Genomic DNA, 21,394 nt, shown 5'->3' on the forward strand with positions numbered 1-21,394 from the left:
ACTCCTGTCTGCTTTCTAACTCATAAACTCTACAATAGCAAATAGTCTGAATATTGTATTTCATAATGACTCCTGATATGTGTAAGTGCTCACGGCTGAGTTAGATGAATTAGTACCCTTTACAAATCTAGCAGTGGCCTCTGATTTGATGTGCAAACTCCAAGAGTGTAGGAAATTTTATGTGTTTACTGCTGTATCTGCAACACTTTAGACAGGCACAGTCCATATTAGGTATCTAAAACACATTTGTTAGAAATTATACATTATGGAACACCCAGATGAGTGTTGGAGAGACAACAGACAGGGTTGTGTTATTGGCAAATAATTCTAAATTTCAGTTTTATGTTAATACAGTGCTTTATGTTTCACAGATTTCTTCTGTGTGTGTTCTCATTTAATCTCTTTAACTCTGTGGAGTAAGTAGGATGGAATGTCTCTCATTTTACTAAAAGAGTAATTTTATGAAGCTCACAGACATTAAAGGAGCAATATGAATTATAGATGTTGTCAAGCTTAAACCATGCCTACCACCTCAGTCTTTCATATTCTTTACTCCACAATGTATCAGTAAAGGCTTACTGTAGGGTTGACTATAAAATGGACATTTCTTCACCATGTGAATATCAGAAGTTTTCTTTCAACAGCACTTGGTCTTTCTATATACCATGACCATTTTCCTCTTGCATGGTCTGTGTTTACCATTTTCTTGGTTCACTGCAAATCAGTCTATATATTTCTCAAGAGACATTTCTCTATCCCAACATACTTAATGCTCTGTCATTTTGATCTATTAACTGAAACATTACAACAGAATTCACTTTTTTTAAAAAAACATGCTTTTAAGATTTGCTAGCCTAATATACATGGAAGTGCTGTCTTCGTTTTGATTAAAAAATGGAACTTGTCCTATCTTGCTAAAATTAGATGATATTTTTACCACTTGAAATTTCAAAAAAAAAATTGTTTCAATTCCTCACAATTGCAGTAATCATTTCAAATTTGCTGTCAACTTTATTGCCTTGGGCTGTATGAATAGGGTACTTCCAGGCACAAGCCTGAGGTCAGTGCCATCTTATTTGAATGAAGGGTGTGCTTCCCTCATATGACTGATGGAGAAACATTACTTTTAGGCAGCAAAAGCAATTCTGTATGTTTGGCTTACAATTTATTACTGTCTCAGTATACAGGGAGGGCAAGAAGGAGCATGTGCCTGTTACATTGGGGTTGATTTGTGCAAATGCCATGAGTTTAGACATTGACTGATAATGTAATCTATTCCAACAGAAATGTGGTGACAGAAAATTAAATAAGATAGTCTCTGTAGTTAAGGCTTGTCAAATAGGACTTGCAAGGTAGCAAAGAAGTGAATAGGAAAGGTGTGGGGTGCAGTGGTCAAGCAAGGAAAGGGGAGAATAAAAATTTGAGATCTGAATCTCGTTTTAGGAGTTTATGAGCTTTATTCTTATCTGTGAAGTAGAGTTATTTAGACTTATGTTGGAGACTGAAGGTTAAATAGGACACTGTGTATAGAGTCTCCATGCACTACAGGGTGCTAGCAGAGGTTTGGCTGAGCAGAAGCTCTCCCACTGCAAGATGAAATCACCAGTCTTCACAGTGCTAAGCAGACAGTCGGTCAAATTTTAAACGGGAGCTCTGGAACTCACAGTAAGAGCAAACTCACTTACCTTTTTGTATTCTGAACCAGGACATTTTAAAAGAAAAATTAGTAACATGTGTTACATATAAATGACAAGGCATAGGGTGCTTCTTCAGTTCCAAACTGAAAATTGCTTTGTTAGTCTGTTTGCAATTAAAGTATTAATATGAATACTTCTTTAATTACACAATACAAATTAAATTTCATTTCTGTTTTTATTAATTGTGAAAAGTTTACGTACTAGTGAAAATGGAGAAAATTATTCAACTGTAACAATTCAAAAACTAATTAACATAGGCTACGAAGGAAAGGACAGTCTTTAGATTTTTTTCTATGCACATTTTTATATCTATATATATGAAGCTATTCTTAACAAATGTAAGATCCAACTATTTATGATCTTTTACAACTTGTTCTTAACATGATATATATGTTCATGTAGATATAGATCTATATTGAACTCTATATTATTCTTCTTTTGTCAGTACAGATATATGCTCTTACTCTTAATGGGTACATATTGTTATCATAAATCATATCATTAGACATTTAGATTGTCTGCAATCAATTTGTTCCATTATAAGCAAAGCATGCTTTTTCAAGCTTCTACACATTTTGGAATACTCTTCAACTATTTACTTCAAGTATAGTACCTGATAGATACATTAAGTGATTTTACTCTAAGGACATGCACATTAAGAATTGTATAAAATTGACCACATTAATCACCAGAAAAGATGAGAAATTTTTAATTGTCTATAAATGTGGGACTTTAAAGGAAGAAAAGTAATTTTAAATTGTTTTCCAAATGGAGAAATACATAAAAATGTGAATTAGTTACAATAATGTTATATGAGAAAGAATATATATAAGTAGGATTTATTTAAGTGGTCAACTACTGTTTAAATGGAACTCAGGGAAAACAAACCGCTGATGAGAGAAAGTTGTTTTAAGAATTCCAACTAAATAAATGGTAAAGTAGTGTAGAAGATAAACATTTTAAACCTTCAGTGAAATAACATAGATGAAAATTCTCAGTGGCCAATGAAAACATCTGGTGGAAAACTTTGTAATTAATGACTAAGGTGACAATGCCTGAACACATTGACAGTTTTTAAAACATCAGAAAGACTGATGAATTTTACATACTTCTTTACATGACACAATAGAAAATATGCAAATAAAATTATTTATGGCATCGCCAAGGCAAAAAGCAGTGAAGCTGATAGGAAAGACAAGGAAGAAAGAAATTCACTAAAACAGCCCAAAGGACTGCAGTCACTTGATCCCAGAGCGTATGAAACTTGGAACCAAAAAAAAAAAAAAAAAAAAAAAAAGGTATTTTCAGTTATTAAAATTGCAAGGGGAAAAGGCAGAGAGGAAATTTACACTGTACATGTGCATGAAAATGCATTTAAGGTATTTAATGTTTTTATTACCATTTGGATCACTGTTCTCTTAGGTAGTTTGTTGACATTATTAATGAGATGATCAGATATACCTGATGGGATTAAAAATTATTGTGCAGCCCTGAATGTAACAATACTGTGGCAGTTTTGACAGGCTTTTAGAAATAAATTATATAGTGAAGTGTGTACTGATGAAATAATATGCAATATTGCAGTTAAAATGCTCAAATCCAAGGGGGAGAGGGAAGATCTAGATGCAACCAGACCACCAGTTGACAACCACTAACACACAAGATGGATAAATGGAGGCGGTTCCACGATTCCTTCCACTTTGGATGTTTAAAGTTTACTATTGTAATGGTGGACTATGAATTAAACACTTATTACTGTAAACTTAAACACACAAAATTACAAAATTACAAAAAGGGGAAACCACTTCTAATTAAAAGGAATTTCCAAATATGAAATTGTGATAATCTATCAATTGGTTTTATAAGTTGCTTACTTAAACCTAGTGAGCAGTTCTGAGAATAATATAGAAATACATTAAAAGTTCTTATCACTAAAATAGCCTGAGGATTGCTGATTAGATCATTTAAATGAACAAAACAAGCATATTTTTGCAAAAGAAAATAATAGTATACAATTTACATAAAGAACAATAAACAACAATTATTTTTTAATAAATGAATGGCACTAAAGTTTGTATTATCACCAAATTACGTTTCCAGAGAAAAGGAATGATTATACATGGTATGTAACAAAAGAATTTCCAGCAATACAGAGAGCTGCTAATAATGTTCCATCACTTGCTTATAAAATACAGTGTAATCAAAGTAAGATTTGAATATAGAAGAATAATCATTGAGAATTCATACTATGATGTTTCAATGTTTCCATAAGGGAAAGAGATGAAAATCTATGCTATACTTCTATTTTACAGATATGTAACCTGAAAAATAGGAAGCTGAAGTAATTTGGTTAAAGTTACACTAATAGCTAACTGCATAAATCTGTTGTATGTCAGGTTTGAAGCTCAGCCACATATGGAAAAATTCTTTATTCCAATTTTGTTGTCAAATTTCTTTATGAGTATGATAGAAGACCATAAAATTTAATGCAAATCATTAATATACTAGACAAAGATAGTGAATACACTAATAAATTTAAAGTCTGACATAAAGCCTCTATTGTTTTCTTCGGAAAAAGAGAAAATTGAGATTTAATTAAAGTGTTCAGCGTTTTTTGTTTTGTTTTGTTTTGTTTTGTTTTGTTTTGTTTTGTTTTTTTTGTACCAGGGATTGAACTCATGATCTCACGCATGCCAGGCAGGTGCTTATGTTGCCAAGTGAAATCCCCAACCCAAGTGTGCAGAAGTCTGAAGAAAATTATGAGATAGACACTATGATGTTTTTTTCATGTGACTATCAAATGGAAAGACACATTATATGACCTATAATTAAGGAAAAATGTCTTTAAAAAGAGCAAAAATCCAACAAATATTACTCTATAGAACAAGCATAAAAGGAGACAACAGTAGCCACCAATGCTTTTAAATGAGAGAAAGGTAATTTAGAGCAGTAAACGACATAGTTTAGACTTTCATCCTCTCTGTATCTATATTTAACAGCAGTTAAAACGCTCGCCTTCGGATTTCACAATGTTGACCTTTGGGGGAGTGTTGCTACCACGTGTTCTATAGGGCAGCACAGTTCTCTTCAGGGTATGTGTGTTCACTTCAGATGATTCCTTTAGTAATGCGATTGAGTTTGCAACAATGTTCCAGCGCTACCTCACCTCTATGCAAAAAAAAAGCATTTCTAGGATAGAAAAGTTGGGGTTAACAGTAAAGCCTGTGGGGAAAAACTGGTGTTGAACAACCTTCCTAGAGGTCAGGTAGATACCCTAAGGGACAGACATGACAAGCACTGTGCTCTAACCAATTTAGCCTCCAGCCAGCCTCCTGGAATTGCTCCAGTCCTCTCCATAGAATCTGTAATGAACTGCCCTCCTGGTGCACACCAGGTGGGAGTTTCCTCTCAATTCAATCTTCCTTTTAAAACTTATGTGCAGCTTCTCTTCCTCTGTCTGCAGTTTGTTTTTTGAGTACTGGTTCCTGTAGGATATATGATTTACTAATCTGAATATGCAGCCACTATTATATTTAGTGCTGTCAGGTATTCACAAGCAGTTAATGATGTCAATCATATGTAGCTTCTCAGGGATCTTATACATGTAAATAAAGGCATTAACTAGCTTCCAGGAGATATGGTGTCTAAATTGTGAATGTCAGCATGTATGCTCACTCGAAGAAAACAGGGCACAGTCAACAGAAAACATGAATTATTAGGTATTACTATATGCACATCATGGGCCTGGGTACTATGGATGCAAGAAGCTACAGGATTGCATTTCCTGCACAATAATATTGAAAGAAGCAGAAACATTATTACATCCTAAATTTGCAAAGGAACCAAGACTCAGAGAAGCTGTAGTTTTACTAGCAATTAGTGACAGAACTTTCCATTCTTCAGAGGTGTGACAGGTAGCTGACCGTCTTATTGGATGTCAAGGCTGCAGGAGGCTCACAGTTCCATGATATTTTCCAGTGACAGACTATGGTGGAACCCAGCAGAGCTTCCTTCCTGCAATAACTCTCTGAAAGTCATATCAGTCCAGAACATCATCAGGCACTTTTAGTTACTGAAAGAGCCCCATTCTGCTAAGTGACTCATTCCTATCTATTGTTAAATGTCAGTCTCATAATTAATTCAAACTTTTTCCCTAAGCCCTGCTTTCACAATAGCACATTACATTTATAATAACCTGGATAGGTTATCAATTCACTAGCAAAATTTCCTTCTGGTCTTAGTCTCTTTTGCATAGCTAGAACAAAATATCTGAGACTGGTAGTTAGAGATCAGACTCTTTATTTTCCTAGTTCTAGGGATCAAGAAGTCCAAGATCAAGGTTCTGGCATGTGGTGAGAACCTTGTGTTCTCACACAGAGAAGGTGGAAGCGAGAAGGACAAGTGGGTAGAAAACCCTATGTCTTCCCAAGACAGAAGAGGATAAGAGACCAAATCCACTCCTATACGCATCTTTAGGCTGACATTAATCCATTTGCAAGAGAGAAGGCCTTGTGTTACAAACACTTCCTGATAGGTCTTTCCTCCCAACACTGTTTCACTGGAGATTTTGTTTCCAATACATGAATTTTGGGAGATATATTCAGATCATAATACCCTTTTTAAACAAAGCTAGAGTACATTATTTTTAAATAAAATTGATAATAAAACATATATATATATATATATGTTTAAAATTCTACAGAATGCTCCAACTATAACACAAAAAGGTACACATGATAATCTTTTGAAATAAATCAGTATTTTCACACAGTATAAATACTCAAATTTGGCCACATTAGTTTAGGTATGGAGCTCAGCTTACCCCATGAAATAGATAGAACTAACCAAGGGCAACAGCCATAAACACTAACAGGCAACCTTGTCTGCAGTGATTTTCCAAAAGCAGTAAAGAGTTCTTATTAAATTCTAAAAGAAACACAATCTTTCTTCATTATGCACAATAGTTTATTCCTGCAAAAGTCAGTATACATTAAAACATGCAGAACAATAAAAATGAGAGTAAGGATATAGGCTTAGAATGATAGAATTTTCACCTGCATAAATGCACTTTGGAAACCTGAAATTTATATGGAATGAAGGACAATTAATTGCCTGTTCCCATACACCGCGAGATGTGTTGCATTTCTGGCTCTGGCCCAATGAATATCCTCAGCAGCTTCTACATTATTATGACAACAACAAAACACTTCATGAATTTTCAGATTTTCCCCTTGGGAGTATCCCAGTGGAGAAGTTTGATTCTGGAGCCTTGGAAAGCAAAGAGACAGTGCTTACTCCCTTGCCTACCTTCTTCCCTTATGGTAAGAGGCACGGTAAGAGGCAGGCCAGGTTACAGCTTCTTTCGGGATGTTTCCTGCCACTGACTAATCTCACCCGTTTTATGTTCAGTGTGATTGGGCAAAATGCTCAACTGTCCAGAGGCACTCTGGAATCATATTGAATCATATCTCTTCCAGGCACTGAGGGACCTTATGTGCAATTGTTCTTTTATAGATTGATCCATCCAACTCATGACCTCACACAAAATTCACTTCCCGTCCTGGGTAGAGCCCTAGCCAATCCACAGCTTCAATCTCATCTCTCCACTACAACATTACTCCTTAGATCATTTAAAATCCAGTATCTCTCTAACATCAAGTCCCCACCCTGTTTCCCCCCAGTGGTTTTTCCATGAGTATATGATGCAAAGCAGACGGTAGACCAAGACTGGGAAGTCAGATGTTATTTGCTCCTTTTTACAATCATGGAAGCACTTTTTGCTGCCATTTATTCCTTTTATTTCAGACTAGGAACTAGTGGGTACTCTCCTCCACCACTCTTAGCAGAGGGGCCAATTCATGAACCATCATTGTTTTGTTTCTGTACCATGATGGAAATGAACATATGGAAGTGTAGGAATCTTTTAAAGTTCAGAAACACATTGGTTCCTTTCCACACTTAAATTAATGCTTTTTTTGTTACATGAATGATCAATATTTATTTTTAAATCATTCTCCTTGATCCATGTATCTGAGAGTAATTTGGAATAACATATTAGGAAGGCATGTGTCATAAAAGAACCAGGTGCCACCAAGTAATTTGAAAAGCAATCTGGCAGGAAATTTTACTAATTGCGGTGATTACTGATAATCATATAGGAGACCACTAATAAGGCACAGCAGTGAAGGTAAAATCATATCTAGAAAATATGACTTAATTTACAATTGTCAAATATCTCCTAACGTCTAACTCAGAAGGATTTCTGCTAAATAATATGAGAAGAAAGATAGGAAAGGGACAGAAGAATTCTGGCATTGTAAGGTTAAGTTGTTCTATGATGAAACTAAAGCCAGGCCTCAGAGTGAAACAGCAGAGTCATCACGTTCTCAAGGAAAAGGCCAAAGGTCAAGTCTAAGTCCTTCAGAACCCTTCTTACATCATCAGCTTTTGCAACACCTTCCCCAACATCTGGGCTCTCCATCCTGAAACTTCCCTTCAATTTCCCCCACCTTCTCACCTCAGGGCCTTAACATGCAGAGCCTTTTCTCTCCAAGACAACACTGAGTTCACTCCGCTCTTCTAGGAGTCATCTTTCCAGTGGCTTGTCATCTTTGAGAGCTGTGAACACTTCCCTAAAATAGGCCAGCTCAAACTGCTAGACAATGTCAAAATCCTCCTAGTGTCTTCTTGCTGCTGGTTACTACAATGTTAAAATAGTACATTGTATAATTTGCTTCGCTGCTATTTCCTTCCCCAAAATGAAAGCCCCATTTGTCCATTGCTGCTTGTTATATCTAACTCAGTGTCTTGCTTAACAGTCACCCATAATATACTTGATTAGGAAACTAGTCAATGAATGAACAATTTTCATCCGTGATTATTTAGCTCATAGGCAATGGTAATAAAAGTCAAGTCTATTCCACAAAGTGCAAACACACCTCTGATTTATTTCTAACAATAGATACTGTCTCTAACAAGAATAAAGTTTCCAAATTTGTCAGGAAACTCATTAAGTTTTTCTAATATTAATTTTATGTATAAAAATATAACAGTTAAAATAAAGTTTCTTTAAATATGCCTAATTTTGATTAATTAACATTGATTAATTGCATTCATTTAAACAGCATGAAGACATTTTGCCTTAAAATGTGGAGATAAACATTTAAAAATATAATGTGCTTTTTATTTTACAACTAAATCTTATAAGGTCAAGAAACGGTAAATGAATACTAGATTTCTCATAGTAATAAATGTAGTTTTCCAGTTTGTATTAGATTAAGATGTGTCAGAAGAGGAGTCAGAAACACACATCGAAGATTAAAGCAGTTGACTTTACTGTTTGACATATTATCCAACTAATAATGTGTTTAACAACAATAAATTTAGACATGTATACATATATATGTATATATACTAACAAAAGACATAATCAAATGTTCATAGATGATCTTCATGTATATTCAGATTTCCCCCACTGATTTCGTGTAACTCTAAAATGATAGGAAAATAGTAAAATTAATTGTAGTTAGGGGAAGTAAGAGGCTCTATCTAAAGCTCATACTTTGTCAAAGTTGGTTCCATTCAGCTTTCTTAGTAGATTTTAATGTTTGAAAGTGAATAAGGGATTTTTTTCACATATTCCCTTACAGCTCAGCTCTATGTTGTATAAAGAAGACCAGATATTCACAGGTTGCTTTAACCTATCTAACAGACAGCAGCACATCATGGGTAGAGGAAGTGGGAGCAGTAAATCTAAGGTGCAAAGATAAAGGGGTGCATTGTCTGCAGAGAATCTAAATACAATAATAAAACCAACCGAGAGTCTCTTTACTTTTATCATCATCATTCATCATCTCAGTGATGAAATACTCTCTGGCTTCTGAAGCAGACTACCACCCCCATTCCCTGGGTAGTGTGCAAGTCTTTAAAGGGAATTCTTTTCTTAGCCTACTAACTGCCTTATAGAAATCATATGTGTTCTGGGTGAAAGCATCCAGAATGTCTCCATCAAAATGAAAATAGTGCTTTTAAAAACTGTTAGTCCTGGAAGTAATGAAACTGTGCCAAGCATAGAGCCAAGTTGAGGAAAAAGGATTGTCATTTAATGTCATTACTTGGGTTCTCTTTGAGATAACTTTAATCATCTCTTCTCTGGTCTCTTTACCACTGGTCATGCCCACATTAATGTCTCAGACATGCCATAAACATTTACCTTCATAAGCCACACAGCATTCACTCCTTCAATATCTTGAAATAATTCTGCTTTAGAGACTAAATTCTAGGGATCATAGATGGTATCTAGTGTGCTTTTTAATCACTATATATCCGAATGTAGTAGTAACTCACTATTTACTGCCTAAATGATTTAAAATCCAGCAAGTAAATATGCTTCAAAATTTCCATTATGTGACTGCCCTATAATGTGGTATATTCCATTAATTTGCACCATTTATTCACACATTGGCTTTGTGTTATGAATTAGGTAAGCACTTTAGAGTGTTAAATAATTTTCCATCCAAGTGTTACCTTTCCTTGAACAAGTTCTGTATTCAGAATTTTCTTCCTTTTTTGACAAAATAAACAGGAAGAAAATAAAACAACAATACCTGTGTTAAGGTCCATAAGATGTATAATTTATATATTATTTTTAGGCTTCAAATTTGATATCATTCCTTTCATAACAGAGCAATACATGGGTCATATTGCACTTTAGCCTGAGATACTTCACACAGATTTAAAACAAAGTATAAAAATTCTGCATGTAAAAGGCTGTAAAGAAATAAATAAAAACAAGAAGTTCACTATTATTTCCATGCATATTTGCAAAATTTTCACTAAACAAATATGCAGCTATACTAAAGAATAATGAATGTGAGTTTGTTGATGGTGTGTGTGTTTGTGTGTTGTGTGTGTGTGTACGCACGCGTGTGTATTGGGTAATTTCAAATAATTGGAGAAAGAAGGACAGGGAAGTGATGCAGATCCCCATTAAAGAAGAGCTGAACCACTATTAGTTTATGCACATGAGAATTCCTTCTCTCCTTACCAATGCTGTTGCCTTTGTGGTAAAGAACTCACATACTATGGGGCTTATTTATGTAAAGCTGGTCATTTGGGTACATTACTGAGATGCTATTTATTAAATAAAACCACAGGGCATTTAGAGTTTTATAGCATCTACACCTTACAAGGAGTGCTGTAACTTTGTATGGAACTCCTGGGGGCATTCTGAGACTCTCACTCCCAGTAGCACTGAGACATCAGAGGGGTTTATATAATTTGAGCAGGTCCCTGAATATGGAGGAGACTCTTGTGACCATGTATCTGTCCACTAAAAAGGTTCAGTGGTTTTGATGTGGCAATTCCAGAAGAGCTTCAGTGCAGTACAGGAAAAATTATCACGCAAACATAATACAATGTTTCTCATTTAATCTGCTTGGAATCAAGAAAAAATGATGGTGTCATCAGTAGGAATGCTTTAAAGCATTCACATCTCCATGGAGCTGGCCAACTAGACTAGTACATCCTCCCAAAACACCCTATTGCATCTTCCTTGTTTTATTGTTTTCATAGTTATATTTTTCTGACACCCTTCAATGTGTTAATTTGTTTATTACTGCATGTTGTTTTTTCTAATAGAATATAAGTTCCAAGAGAGTAGGAATTTTATTGATGCTTTTCTCCTGTTCTTTCTTCACTGTCTGGGATGACAGTGCCTTGCCCAGAATAGGTCTTGATAGATATTTGATGAATGTATACATGAAGGAATGAATGAACAAATGAATTAATATGATGACTGTAAGCTGTGTTTGATTTTTCTCTGCTTGTTCAACTTTCTGCCTTTTATAAGATATACAATGACTGGGTCAACATAATCCAAAAGCTCAGGGTTCCTTGATTCTTGAAAAATAATTTTTAAAAATTTAAGCACGGCACCCCTAAAGCACATGCTTACTGAACTTAATGAGGAAATAAGAGATTCACTGACTTGCTTATAAACGGGGCCAAAGGAAAGCTTATAAGTAATGCCTGAGATAAGTAACAAAGGCTCAGTTTACATACAGGCTCAAGCCTGAGGCCTGGTCAGATTGCCATCGCTGTGTGGCTCAGGCTCCTGCAGTGTAATAGACAATCTGTCTGTCATCACAAAGCAGGTGGCCAGGCAGGCCGTGAGAGTAGATACAGTGACTATCTCAGTGCTAACCAGGGCCTGCACTCAGCTACAAGGAGGTAATTGGTATTACGTTACAATTTGCAGTGGACACGAGCCAAAGAATTTATCCTATAAGCAAAAACTATCTTCTTACCGCATAAAATAGTCCCCTTCCAGTGTGCAACATGCGTGTAATTAATTCATCCACTATGCTCCAAAAAATGTCCTAGATACAAGGGGTAGAGTATTTCAAGAGTGAGAACAGAAAAGATATTGGCCCAACTGTCATGGACTGTACTTATCTGGTCATATCTTCCAATCTGACTATATGTCTTTGTCAGGTTAATTAAGACACTCTTTTGCCTCTGAAAGACTCAAGAAGGCCCTAAAATTTGTATAAGAGTTTATAAATTTTCACAAAAAGTCCTCATTTTTATATTCTGTTAAGTCAATATCCAGTGAAGCAGAATAGAAAATATATTGTGATCAATATAAGGAATCTTTTCACCAGTCTTTATAATTAATTATCTACTTAAGCTTACAGTGGTGGTTTCCTGCCCCGCCTACACTTTAGAACTACCTAGAGAACTTAACAGAATATCATGAAAAACAAAAATATTTGCCCACCCACACCCCCAAAAACATGAGAATCTCCAAGATAGAGATCTGGGGTTCAGTATGATTTTAAAACAAATGATTTGATACATAAGTGAAACTATGATTGAGTAAACTGCTCTGTATTGTTTCTCTCTCTCTCTTTCTCTCAATATTTTAATATTTTAATTTTTTTTAGTACCAGGAATGGAACTCAGGACCCTGCACTTGCCAGGCAGGCGCTGTGCCGCTGATCTGTATCTCCAGCCTTCATTTGTATTTTCATACTCAGTCTACAAGATAAAAGTAACCATGTTCTTCCAACTAGATCTTAATACTTTATTACATAAGAATAAGTTGTAGAAGCAAGTATCTTCCACACCTACACAAATAACTTACTGGTTATTTTGATGTACATAGAAATGTTGAAACAAATACAAAGATAGCTAAGTTTTTCGTGTGACATGATGGTATCTAGAAGAAAGAAAATGAAACTTGAGTCGTTTGTAGGAAAATAAATGCACCTTGAGACCAGACTGTTTAGTGAAATAAATCAGATCATGAGTTAAACAGTGTACAACTTTTCTTACATGAGAAACCCAAAACATAAATAAATTATAGACCAAAATAAATGACCATAAGAAACATGGAGATAGATCTTTTGCAAAGGAAAAGGGTACCAAGAGATGCAGGGAGAGCAGATGAGTGAAGACAGTGAAGAAAAGAATTAAAATGTGTAACTGCATGTACCAACACTTCACAATGAATGTAATCACTATGTACTGCAAACATGTACTAACAAAAGTACCCAGGAAATAGAACGTAGTTTCTGAACTTTACTTGGTTGTGATTACTAACAATTCTTAGGGCAGTGAATAAGTCTGAATTTTTAGATATAAGAACATACACTTTCACTGTCTAGATACTTCTGGTTGTAGCAGATCCAGCATCATTAGAATCATAGATTAAGACACACAGAAGTTCAGTGCATTTTGCCTCGAAGTCTCTTTGTTATGATCATGTCCAAGAGCTACTTTGTAGGCACTGTTTTAACCAGTAAAATACTGGCAGCTCTCAGATTCAAATCAGCGGCCAGTGATTGAAGACGCAGTGAGGGAACTATACATCAGAGATGACACTTCAGAAGAGAAGTTCACTGAAAAAGCGACATGCAATCTCTCAGGGACGTTGGTTCAGAACTGGGCTTCGCAGAGCACTAGCCCAAGACAGAGCACCCCTGGTGACTCATTTTGAGTTGGTGTTGATGGGAAATCCGTGAATCTATATTGAGAAAGTCTGCAAACTTAGTAGAGAAGTTTATGTCCTGTAAGGCCTTCAGTTAACAACATCACTGTGACAAAGAAAATCTGAATTATAATAGGATTTAAAATGACTCTTTGAAATTCTATTCTCAGATTTAAAAGATAGGTGATCTGGTTGATATCCACACATTAAAAAAAGAAAAAAATATTGTGAACTGTATGTGCTGATAAAATCAGAAAATGCAAACAGTTTATTTCATTATAGAGACAGAAAGTGCTTTCTTTAAGGCAGAAATGCATATTTTCCTGGATTACTCACTGCATATAGAATTTTGAATAACAAAAATCATGGAAGAACTATGATAAATTATGAGATGGCCTGTTTATGGAGAATCTAGTTATTTAGGTTTTTAAAATTAATATGGATATAACTTTTACATGCATATTCTACTATTGCTAATGATGGCATCATTTATTGATTACTATGGTCAAGAATGAAGCTAAGCAACTTCTTACAACTTCTTGAAGAAAGATTTTATGATCAAGAATTTCCAGACAAAAGATATTAAGATTCTAGAATTTTTTTTTGGGGGGGGGGGTTTACTGGGGATTAAACTTACAACCTTGTACTTGCTAGCCAGGTACTTGAGCTAAATCCCCAGCCCGAGATTCCAGAATTTATAAAACACTTCTCCACATCCCCAAAGCAAGAGTGAGTACTTTGACTTGTAAGTCTGAATCAGACAGTTGTTCTTTTCTGAGCCACTAATTGCTTTTATAATGATGGTGCCATTGAATAAACACAGATAAATTTGGTATTTTCCTCATATAAAAAAGGAGCAGTGAGAAGAAAGAAAAGAAAGACAGACAGACAGACAGACAGACAGAAAGAAAGAAAGAAAGAAAGAAAGCATCAGAATTCTATAGAGCCCAACCCTTGAATGTAAGTTGACCAAATATAGAATTGCAGGTCTCTGCAATCACAAGACTGCAACAAACTAATTGAAGGCTCAGAGGAAGTGGGTTTCCCCTCAGTAACGTAGCTCAGAAGAGAAAGGTTGTAACTTCAAGTCTCCCCCTGGATGGTTGTTCTTGCTCTGTGGATTTTTATCAACTACAAGCATTCACACTAGAAGGGGGTACAGTGGTGGTGTTAAACTGTTCAAAACAAAGCAGAGAAGTAAAAATTCAACTGAAGAAAGAAGATCTCAGGGAAGAAGAAGAGCGCATAGAAGTCAACAAAGAATCCCCATGGTCATTCTTAAATCAAAGACCCTGGACCCAGGCAGCACAGACAAGCTGAAGATCAAAATAAAGAGCCTGGTGGAGAAATGTGGAATGGCTACTGCTGTACTCCACTACTAGCCTGGCTGGAGTACTGCAATGCCTTCTTCTTATGTAAAAACCAGTGCATAAATCAGCTTTTCACTGCTGTAATAAAATGCCTGACATGAGCAATTTAAGGGAGGAGAGATTTATTTGAGCTTGTGGTATCGGTCCATGGTTTTTCGCTCCTATTACTATAGGCCCGCAGCACATGGTGGGGAAAATCTGTCTACCTCATCCAGGCTAAGAAGCAGACAGTCAGAAAGGAAGGGTTGGGACCAGGCGCAGGCCCATGGCTCACTCATTTCAGTGAAGTCCCACCTCCTAAGGTTCCATCAACTCCCAAGAATGCTCTCAACTGTGAAGGCAGAGTGCTCATTATCCAATTTCTCCTCGAAGACCAAGTTTTCAACACAATGATTTTCTTAAGGCAGGGGTGGGGGATGGGGTGGCATTTTGAGTTCCAACCATAACAATCAGGATGATGAGTGTGAGACTGATGCTATCAGGTGGCATCATAACAGGGGATGACGCTGGCAGAGTAGGAAATGTGTGTGTGTGTGTGTGTGTGTGTGTGTGTGTGTGTGTGTAGATGGGGGCATGACTACCACTATATTAACACATGGAAAAAAACAGTTGTGGTAACTCTGACTTAGGTAATTCGAAGTAAAATTGAAAAAAAAGCTACAAGAAAGTACTTGTTTTCCCTACAGCAAAAACTTATGGGATATTTTAATAACTATCAAATATTTTAATAACAATTTTTGGTATCTATGATCTCATTTTAATTTTTCTGTAAACTGAATAAAAAGACCAAATTTATATCATTTATACTTGGTTTGAAAACGAATATGCTAAAGGAACTCCTGACTGTTTGCTAGGAAATAGTTCAGAAAACCGGCCATCTTTAGAATCTATTTAAGTGCTATTCCTAGGGAGCCCCTAAGCTGCTGCTTTACACTGTTTTGGCAAGCTATCAGTGGAGGGTAGTGTCTCTAAATCCCAATCCAGAGAAAAGAATAGCACTCAATCTATGAAAAAGCCATCAAGCAACACCACTGCAATCAGAATGTAAATCGTCACCTTCTCAGGTGCAGCCCGCAGCAGCCGCACTATTTCCTTACCTGGAGCTGTAGTCCCCAGTTGCCTTGTGCTGATGATGTAGCCTTTGATAATTCTTGCAATAAAAATCCAGTCATGTATGACATTTAAGAGGGAGCAAAAGGTTTAATTTGCCCCAGGTCCTGGAACCATTATAAAGATGTCTATTAAAAAAAAAAGAAAATTAGAGGTTCAGATATTGAGGCACTAGGTTGCTTCTTTTTAATGACTGGAGATAAAGAAAAGAGCATGTAATGTCTTTTTTTTTCCCAAGTGTTCAAATTAACCTATCAGAGTAGACTAGGAAAAAGAAAGAATAAGGAGGACAGAGATGTAATTTTAAAGTCCTTTTGGCTACAACATTAAACTTTAGGTATCACTGTTAGGCATTTAAATACCCAAGTTGTTGTCATTCTTTGTCACAAATATACTTGAACTTTCAAAAAAATCTTGTCTGTAATAGCAATACAGACCACACCCTTCCTATAAAATCTATTCCACTGAGATAGAGTTTACTGCTCACATATTCATTTAGCTCTTTCCCGTGTCTCCTAAACCTGTGTTCTATTTCCTGTGCCTGGAGTCTTTAGTTACAGTCTTTTCTGGGTCATTTAGAAATCAGCGACTTTTCTCTCCAAGCCCCTTTCACTGAGTCCAGAGCCAAAGAGCTGCCTCTCACAGTTCCTGGATGTCAGCTTTTGGCTGAGGACACACTTGAACAGAGAGAAGACAACCTTCTGTATCTCCCCACATGTCACTAGTCAGTGAAGTCTTAACAAAAAGTCCCTGTAGAGAGTGGCTCCTAAGAGCATTTGACTCAGCAAAGAGAATGTTCTTAGCAAAAAAGGATTCCTGCAAATTTTCAAGATAAAAGGCAACTTGGAAGTTCTTCTCCCAAACTGGGGTCCATAATCACTAAACAGATATGAAAGAACCCTCCTCATTCAGGGAGCATCAGCATTGTCATTTGTAAGTTTCCTAGAAATGCAGACTCTGTGCCACAGAGCTCTAATGAATAAGAAATTGAGCCCACAGCTGATCCATACCCACATGCACTCTGAAGGAGCACTGGCCTAGAGCATTTGTTCCCAACCTTCACTGCACATGGACCAGGGGACTTTAAAAAAACAATCCAATTACTGATGCATAAATTTTAGTTGCAGAGACTCCAAGTTAATCAGCCTGGGGTGTGGCCTAACCAGTGGTATTTTTAAAAGCTGTCCCAGAGAAAGTGAGGCACAGCCACTGGCAAGGTGGCAGAGGAAGGCACCTTCTCTGTCTTCTCCCATTCCCTCCTCTTTTTTGCAGAGTCAAATTAGGATTCTGGAGTCAGAATCTCTCATTTCCTGAGGTCTGACAGCCAGAGCAGCACTGTAAGTACCAGCAAAGAGCTCCTCTAAAAATCTTAAACTCTGTCTCTTGCTTTGCTTTCCTTCTGCTTACTGTCTCCATATAGCAGCTCCCGACGTCCCACACAGTAGCAAGCCACAAAGGCCAGTATCAACTGGTGCTCCCAAATACAGACTGGGCCCCCGCCCAGCGCTACCATATCAGCATCTGTACCAGCTTCTACAGCATCAGACTGCATTCCCAGGTGTGTCTGACGTGCAGCCAGGTCTGGGAGCCATGAACTCCACAGTGGGTCTCACCTTTCATCCTGCCAAGTCATTAAGGATTTGTAAGGATGAATGAGTTGTCAAGAAAGCAAGGGCCTGCTGCAGTGCTCCTTTATTAATTATGGGGAAGTGATGTATTGGCAGTGATAAGGCTTCTCTTGGAAAGGGCAATGAATGGTTCGTCGATTGCTGCATTAGGTCTTCCCTGACTCAGTCTCAGTGTGCAGCTTTTACTCTTCTCTGTAGTTTAAAAGCGGCATGGCTTTCACACTAAACAGCCTCTTGGTCTTTATTCCCAGGTGAGCTGCAATCTTTGCTGGGAAATACCAACAAGACTCCTTGGCTGGGGAAACCCCTCACTCTCCTAGCCTTAGCTGCTTGTTCAGCATCTAGTAGCTAGCGTAGACGGCTGCATAACTGATATGTAGGAAAAACACAGAGTAAGAATTATTTCTTTTTTAATCGTTGATTCATCCCCAGATCGCTTTACTAAAAGAAAGCTTCCTTTAGCACAGGGGTAGAATGTGGAGGACGAAAGATATATCTGGAGTAACAAATTCAGAGGTGAGAAACGGGTAGGCGAGTGGGAGTCGGGGTTCTATCTGTGGATGAGGTAAGAAAGGTTCAAAAGAAAAGTTGCAGCGCCAGTCTGCGCGTGGAACCCACGGGCTGGGTGCCCGGGAGAACAGTGCAAGCGCGCGCGGCTACAACGCACTGCGGGGCCCAGAGCCGCGAGAAAAGCGAAAAATACTCTCAGCGTTCAGAGACCAGGAGGCTGTGGGGGCTCCTTTCCTGCCAGGGGCTCGGGGACGCGCCGGCTCCCCACCCCCACGATCGCCCGGGCACCGGAGGGGTGCGCAAGGGTCTCGGCGGCGGGAGCCCGCGGGCAGCCTGGCCAGCGCGCGGGAGCAAATCGGTGCGCGGCTGCGGGCGGGGTGCGCGGGAGGGAGGAGGAGGAGGAGGAGGAGGAGGAGGTGAGGGCGAGGAAGGAGAGGAGGAGAGGAGGAGAGGGAGGAGGCAGGAGCGCGCGCCCGCCGGCCTCGGCCCTCCCCGCCCGCCGGCCTCCGCGCCGCTCCCGCCCGCCCGCGCGCACCGCTGCCCGCCGCCGCCGCTCCGGCTCCTGCTCCCGCTCCTGCTCCAGCTAGCGCCGCGCTGCTCGGGACTCAGCCCGCCGCCGCTGCCGACGCCCGCTTTGTGCTTCCCGGAGAAGATGGGAGCGACCTCTTCCTGCTCGGGAGCTGTTTAAAGGGAGGGAGTGCGCAGCGTTTCCGACGCGCGTGGAGGAGCTGGGGATCCATTCACACTGCACGCAGGTAGGGTTTTGGGATGGGCGAGCAGAGGGGATTTAGCCACAGACCAGTATCTGCCCCGCTTCCCCGCTCGCCGTAAGGCTACACTTCCTTGGTTTTAGCCAGATAGGCTTCCTAAATTGTGTGTGTGTGTGTGTGTGTGTGTGTGTGTGTGTGTGTGTGTGTGTGTGTGACAGAGCGCGCGCGCGCGCGCACGCGAGCCTGCACATTTTCTGGGTGTCCGCGCTTTCCGGAGAGTGCAATTGCTCGAGCTGGTGTTCCTGGGCGTGAGGGTGTCTGCCCGCCGGCGCAGCCTTCAGGGGCAAGAGAGGGCTTCTAAGGAGGGATGCTGCACCCAGTGCCACGCTGGGCTTGAAGGATTTAGGGTGTAGGGAGCTAAGTCCACCCGAAGGCAGCTCTCCTGGGGATCCGGACGTCCACACCCATTGGGCTCTTCTCCACGCTCGTCTTTCTTCTGGTAATCTCTGGGGTCTTCGTGCGGCCACACTTTCGCGCCCTCTCTTTGCTGGCGGGCGCTGGGTGCTCCTTCAGGAGGACTGCGGAGAGGAGGGAGGTGTGGCCGGGCTGAGGGGTAGACAAGGAAGAAATGAGGTGGGGAGTGGGCTAGGGCCCGCGTCCTTGGGCACTGTGCCGGGTGTGCGTTGGAGATTCTGCACACACAGGCATCTTTCCCCAGCATATCTCAAGGGAACTTTGCAGCTGCATTATCCGCCTCAGGACTGGGGCTGGCTCCTGGGGAAAAGGTCTGTGTTCTGAGATGCAGAGGATATCCTTCTTGGCTCCTCCTTCATGAAGAAGAGGGAGGTCTCAGAGATGGACAGTGGGCTAAAAAAAAACCCCAAATCCTTCCAGGCTATGCTTTGAAAAATACAGCATATGTGCGTTCTTGATTCTGTAACTCACCCTCCCTCCACTGTTGCCTTTTGATGAATGACTTGGCTGGCAATTCGTATTTCCCTCCCCAGTTAAAATATCAGTGTTTGGTTTGAGAGCAGGGGTGATCATATCTAACAGATAATTTTTTTTTTTTCGAATAGAGCAATGTGCATGTCGTCTGCAGTCACTGGAAGGAAAGTCATGCTGTGCACTTTGTCCCCCTCCCTTTAAAGGCGCTCTCTGCCTCTGTGCTAGTCAGCCACTAGTGGTTGTGAATGTAACAACACAAACTTTGTCCTGCTGGAGGTGTAAAGACTTAAAAAAAAAAAAAAAAAAAAGGATATCAGTGGGAGGTGTAGTGGAAGAAGCTTTTTAAAAAATGACAGATGTGGTGAAGACAGTCCAGGCTTCCTGATCATGGAGGAGCTAGCTGAGTAGGTGGAGATTTCTGATCTTTTCTGATCAGATCTGGTTCAAGGAGTGGCTTCAGACATGAGGCATTGAACAGACACAGTTCTGGACCCTTGGGATTCCTAAGAGAAATGGGGGTAACAGGAGAAAATTCTGAAAGTCCCTATGCACTCCGTGCATGTTCTCTCTCTCTCTCTCTCTCTCTCTCTCTCTCTCTCTCTCTCTCTCTCTCTCTTTCTCTCATAGTTCCTCTTTTTCACAGCTCTCCTGCAGCAAGTCAGGAAAAGACAGAGGAAATGAATCTAGATGTTTCATTCATTTCAGATAAGGAAACAAAGCCTGACGAGGAATGATTGGTTTTAGATTGCTCTTTCAAATCCTGTGTTACTTGGAATTAGCTCTCTGGGTTGGCCAAACTTGCTTCAATGGGAGGTGAGCTGGGTGTGCAAGGAAGAGGAACAGAGAGAGCTTGCTGTGTTTTGGGGGCTTTGCAAGTGAGCCGGTGGCGGAGGACTCACTGATTTCACTGGGAAGCAAGATGTGTTTTCTTAAGCGGTTTTCATTTTATAATTTCTGCCTTTCCAAGGGCTTCATTTGGATCTCAGAGCTCTTTAAGATTCCTTCCACCTACTATAAAAGGAACCCTGATTTTTCATCATTTAAAATGGTGAAAATGATTTTAAATGACCGTTGTGTTTTATTTAAAATGGAACCATTAATTCCTAGAGCAACAGAAAAAAATAAGGTGTGTGACGGGTGCTCAGTAGAGGTAAACCATTATTTGCTGTTGGGCCGTGCAGGGGTTACAGAGAATGTCAGAGTATCAGTGACAGTCACCTTTACTCTCTCAGAAGCTTAACAAGAGGAGGGAAGAGAGTAATAAGATAGAAGAAAATAAAGGTGGTGCTTCATATTTCTCCATCTACCTGTCTATTAAGTTTCCCAGACTAGTTATCATTTTGGATTTAGACTAAGAGCTAGGTAACCCTTTGTTGACTGTGAAGGCGAAGGAAAAACAGCCCTGTTAGTGCTATAATTCCAAATAAAT

The 21,394-nt window shown here is 39.1% G+C and overlaps 1 protein-coding gene across 17 annotated transcripts in view; it reads left to right on the forward strand.

Moving 5' to 3' along the window:
* Slc8a1 (solute carrier family 8 member A1) overlaps positions 1-21,394 on the forward strand; it is a 370,110-nt gene that overhangs the window by 39,055 nt on the left and 309,661 nt on the right. The window contains exon 1 of one of the 17 annotated variants that reach the window (XM_063255998.1): positions 18,830-19,062. The exons of 13 other annotated variants lie outside the window; for them this stretch is intronic. The gene's annotated coding sequence lies outside the window, so the exon portion shown is untranslated. Of the gene's footprint in view, positions 1-18,829; positions 19,063-19,330; positions 19,517-21,394 lie in introns of those variants that run through there. 3 more of the 17 variants (XM_063255583.1, XM_063255664.1, XM_013155693.3) reach the window with 3 other exon arrangements.

The sequence above is a fragment of the Cavia porcellus genome, unplaced genomic scaffold (assembly GCF_034190915.1).
Source record: "Cavia porcellus strain 051 isolate PalLab524CR breed Dunkin Hartley unplaced genomic scaffold, mCavPor4.1 scaffold_1, whole genome shotgun sequence".
Lineage (NCBI taxonomy): Eukaryota > Metazoa > Chordata > Mammalia > Rodentia > Caviidae > Cavia > Cavia porcellus.